This window comes from Primulina eburnea, chromosome 1 (assembly GCF_022965805.1).
Source record: "Primulina eburnea isolate SZY01 chromosome 1, ASM2296580v1, whole genome shotgun sequence".
NCBI lineage: Eukaryota > Viridiplantae > Streptophyta > Magnoliopsida > Lamiales > Gesneriaceae > Primulina > Primulina eburnea.
Window position 1 is genome coordinate 53,765,651 of NC_133101.1, and position 6,000 is coordinate 53,771,650.

Genomic DNA, 6,000 nt, shown 5'->3' on the forward strand with positions numbered 1-6,000 from the left:
GTTGTACAATTGTATTATTTTTACAAGTTTAATTTAGTAATTTAGTAAATCAAGAATAACTTTGGTTACAAAATTGGGAATGAGATGATTCTTAAACTTTTATAAAGTTGGTTTCAATGTCCACAATATTAATGAAATCTTGAGATAAAATTATTTTCACAATTGAGGTCAAATTGTGCAACAACTAAAAGTGATACCAATAGAAATATTACAGTTTTACCAAAGTTGAATATTTTGACTATATATTTCAAAATACTTGGTAAAAGAATATGTAAATTTACCACAATTCAGAAAACTCAATTATGAATATTATTTTTTTTTATGTGGAAGAATCAAATTCATAGGAAAGATTGTCAAAGATGGTGTACAAGATGCAATAAAAATTTGGGTCATTCATGAAGAAAAAAATTGCAACAATTATATGTACAAAAAAAATATTTTTTTTCTTTTGTCTTCACAAATCGGCCTATAAATAGAAGTGCATTGTGACGAAGGGAAATTTTTTTTTTTTTTTTTTTTTTTACACTTTTGTCTTCACAAATCGGCCTATAAATAGGAGTACATTGTGACGAAGGAAATTGTGGGGACCCGGACGCTAATCATAATCATAATCGTCATTGGGACTAATTAATCAATTATAAAACAGGGTCTAAATTTTTTAAAAAAAATATGCGGAATGTAGTGACAACAATCTAATATACAACTCAGTATATAATAAAGTACAAGTCCTATACCGTCTACAAATCAGTACAACCTAAGGTTCAACAACTACTATCAAGTGTTTAACCCCTATATACAATCCAAGTCCGGAGCCTCCACTCTAATCATGATCTTTCCTCATCTCCTAGACCCTGATCCTGTCCCACCTGTTGTTCAAGTACACATACAAACAAGACAACAGCCGGATAACTCCGGTGAGAATAAATCCGAGTATAAATCAAAGAACATGCAGTCATATATTCAATATAAAGCATAAAACAAATAACAGTAATACATATCAAAATCAGAAATGTAATCAATATCAATCTGTCGACAATACTCGTGACTCCACGACTCATACTAGACCCAATCCTAGCCTAGGGATCCCCGTGTCCAGATGTGGTATTCCTATATCGACAAACAGTAATAGAAAAGACTCCAGTTCTATCCAAATCGATATAACCAAATATCCAGTGTCCAGACATATCCGTCATAGACAGTGGTCTATCGCCAATACACTATCTTGTGACATCGTGCAATGTACCCGTGGTTACCCCACCACTATCAGGTACTTCTGTCACAAGATTACTCGTCTAATGCATGCTCCTATAAGTACATAGAACATGCATTTAATCAAATCATTACACACAATGATAAATAATTAATAAGTATGTGATTTAGGGAAACTCAAGTACATCCTACTTGAGTCGATGTCCAATACCACATTGACTTATACCTTTCTTTCGTAGTGTCGGTCTGGAATTTAAACTCTGTCAATCCCTCAATCTGGCACTGGCAATATTAATAACATCATATCAATATACTGCCTAAATCAACACCAATCTGATTACTTTTGAATTTAATTCAAATCATCGGCATAACGGCACAATCTCAATATCTCCGTCAAGACCATATCAACATACATCAATTACTAATCCTAACTCATGTCCGATACAACCTGTAATTCATTCATAATTCAAATCTGTTCGATTTCAAATCATTATAATCAGAAAATCATAACAATTCCATAATCAGTCTGTTTCTCAATCTGACTTCGATTCTATGATGTCTAACTTGTCAAGAATATCATATATGAATTCCATTCAATTCTGACAATATCATAATTTCAAGACATGTCAAAACGTAGTAAAACTTACGTCCAGTTGTAGCCTGTGTCGCTAGGAACTCAGTATCGAAGTCGGATTCAAAATCGGATGGACGGATTTCTCAAAAAAGACGTAAGGATTTTTCACTCTTTTCCCCAGAGCTTTTCTCGACTTTTGTTACTGATTTTCGAAGGAATAAACGTTATATATATATATATACATATATATATATATATATTAGTGCATGCATTCAACGAGGTGGCACAATTTTTGCAAAACACGTTGCACCGTGGGTGCGGTAACCGCTGGACCGCGGGTGCGCTCCAACACCGCGGGTGCGGTCCTGTTTCTGACGTGGGTGCGGTGACCCTACTGTACCAATACATAAAATTTCCAGAAGCACGACCGCGGGTGCGCTATGTTTCCTACCGCGGGTGCGCTCAAACTTCGGCAACCGTGTTTATTTTCTAAACTCAACGACCGCGGGTGCGGTCATGGTTACACCGCGAGTGCGGTCTCAATTTTGCAAAACTAGCTACCCTACTGGACATGCACCGCGGGTGCGGTGTTGCTTCGGCAACACATTCTGAAATTCAAAATAAATGGCCGCACATTATCTTAAGTCGTGTCTCCATTGGCCCTTCCATAATCACGTTAAATTATAAGTCAATAATCGTTAATTAACAGTGATTAATTTTCGGGCATTACAGAAATCATTCATTTTTCTATGAACTAAACTTTGAGTTCATATTTTTCCTCTTTATTTTCTCTAAATTTCTTCAATTAGATATAATTATCATGCTAAGTATATTCCAACTTCTTTATTTCCATCATGAATAGCTAATCTTCCAAAGTCATGATAAAAAGGTGAAGCTCTTGACATGATAATATTACTTAATTTTATTTATTATTTATGTCATATTTAGTTTCTTTAATTTAAGCATTTTTATATACCCTACTTATCTATGAGAATTATTTTGATTTATTGATGCTATATGTTAGACCAAATTATTGTTACCACTTAAATATTTTTTTGTTATTAGCATAAATTTAAAATGGTTACCTTGATTTATTATATATGAATATTATCATTATTATATTCTTAGTACCATTTAAACATTTGTTTGATATTACCAACTATTTAAAGTGATTACCTTATTTTGGTGTTTATAAATATATAACTCAATAAATATTTGACAACATTTATATGTTTTGGTACATATAATATACGAATAAAAAAATTATACGTAATAAAATTATAAATAATGATTATTTAATTTATTGGAACTATTTTATCAAGGGGATTCCAATTATATTTATTTATTCTAACTTTATTAAATACCAAAAATGAGTCATCTAATCTCGACTATTTAATTTAAAATTTTGAACATATAAAAATTGTCATTTAAGGCTAAAATAATTAGAAGATAAAAAAAACTGAAAGACATCATAGTTGACTTTTAATTACCTTAGCTTTTACGCAGATACGGAATTCAGACTCACTGAATTATACTACTTGTTGACAACTTACTTTTGGAAGTGTAACAATCAAAGTTGTGTCAAGCTGTTGTGAAAAATAAATTGATGTCATGACCAATCTACCTCCGCCAATTACTATTAAAGAAATTCGTTCATTTTTAGGATATGCTGGATTTTATAGGAGGTCTATAATGAACTTTAGCTTAATCTCTAAACTCATTTGTAACCTCTTAACAAAAGACATTACATTTGAGTAGACTCAAGAATGCCGAAATTCTTTTGAAAAAATCATTAGACATTAACATCGGCTACTATCATGCAACCTCCTAATTGGTCTTTACCATTTGAAATCATGTGTGATGTAAATGATTTTGCAATTGGTGAAGTATTGGGTTAAAGAAGAAACGATAAGTCTAATGTAATATATTATGTAAATAGAACTTAAAAAATTTTCAAATGAGTTATTCTACAATATTTAGTGTATTTTTTTGCGCTGTTTGATTCAGATGAGTCCACAAATAGCTTCATCTTCACCGATTTCTTGGCAAGATATTTTTCTTCGGCTTTCTGCTGATTCATTTTTAACTGGCAGTAGATCATCCTTAGTGATGACATTCTTTGCTCTGTAAGCAGACATGGCTTTTTCATTCAATACCTTGTGAATATTCAAAGTAGACGAGTATCCCATATGAACTTTGCAGCGTTCACTACAAGAAAAACGCACAATGACAACGAATATTGTTGAAAGTGCGTTCAACGTCACTGGTTAAAAACCGTTTTCGTAGCTATCATATTGCGAAGAATTTGAAAAAACCGTCGCTAATTAGCGACGCTTTATGATATACCATCACTAATTTTAGCGAGTGAAAAAGTCATCACTAATTAGCGACAGTTTAAGATATACCGTCGCTAAAAATAGCGACGGTTTAGAAATAATACGTCTCTAATTTTTTAAGTAAAAAAAATTAATTTTATAATTTAATAAATCTACCCAAAAAACTTACAATCTGACTAAGCTAATAATACTCATGATCTTAACTAACACTTAAAAATTTACAAAGAATTGAACCGAAAAACTTACCCTAAATCGAACTAAAATCATCTAAGAGAGAAACATTTATCGTAGATGTGAAGGGTTGTGGAGCAAAATGGAATTAAAACGCGGATATTATAGGCAGTTTGCGATGGCTTTTAATAAAACGTCGCAATTAGAGACGGTTTTTTTTATTATACCGTCGCTATTAGCGACAATTGTTTATAAACCGTCGCTATTAGCGATGTTTTTGTTTAAACTGTCGTTATTTAAAATATTGTTATGGTTTATTAAACCGTCACTAGTCGCTATTTTAAAAATTGCGACGGTTTTAATAGCGACGATTAAGCAAAACAGTCGCTAAATATTGTCCAAAAAACACGTTAATCCACAACGGTTTTCTGAAAATGTTGTCGTTTGTCAAAAAAACTAAAACCGTTGTCTTTGACCCACCATTGTCTTTTAGCGTTTTTTTGGGATAAAAGACAACGGTTTTTAGTCTTTGCTTAAAAAAATGCTTTTTAACAACGATTTTCACTAAAACCATTGTTAAAAAATAAAAGACAAAGGTTTTTCAAAAAACCGTTTAAGTGTTCTGTATTTAGTATTTTCTTGTAGTGGTTCTAGAAGGCAGCAGATAAGAACAACAAATCCTTGATGTTGCTTATCTAGTGGAAAAATCATGGTCACCAGAATGTTGTAGAGAAATGAGGACCGGTTGATCTTGATCTCAATGGAAATTACTACCATCATATCAAATTGTTCAACAGTATAAGCATCAAGGGAACCTCTTTTGTCCATCAGAGACTTTGTTGTAATGTCATTGATTTGTTTGAATTCGATTTTCACGTCCTTCTTCTTCTCAGAAAACTTAATAGATGCTCCAGTCAATGAGAACTTCACCTAAATTTCTTTGATGTTCACAATTGATAACTTGTGGAACTCAGTTAGAACTTCACATGGCAGTCCAAAGGTTTCATATTTCAGTACATCTATAAAGTTCTAGATTGTCTTAAGTTTCTCTTAATAATTGCAAATACTGCTAAGTTTTGACATCACCAAAAAGGATAAAATTGTTAAAGATGAAATTTGGACTTAGGTTTTTGTGATTATAAAACTAAACTAATTCAACTAAATTGTATTAATACAGACAACTCAACTGAAAACTGACAGAACTGTACAACTAAACTAACATAATTATTGAACGAGATTTTTTAAACTGAAATTATCTGAATCAAGAAACGACATGAGAAGCCTACATCAGAGATGTACCGATCTGATGGTGCACGACAGTTCAAGATGTATTAAGCTGAAAAAAATAACTCTAGAACAAACATGTTGATTATTGGACTGATCCAAAATATTCTCTTAACGTAACAGTCAGTTATTTCCGAGTATTTATTTTTGAATTCAATCAGCAAGGACAATTTTTTTTCTCTATAACAGATTAAAGTATCTAATGGTTACCTTATTTAACTAGTGTCCAAGTGAATTGAATTTACTAATACAAATTTTTTGAAAAATACAAAAGATGTGTGACATTCTCTGCATAATCGTCAGAGAATTAGTACAATTGTGAGTAACATCCATAATTATGAATGTTTGATCAACACCTATATAAAGAAGGGTGCATCAGAGAAATTCAAGAAATTTTGCGTCTCAGATTCTGAATCGACGTCAAGC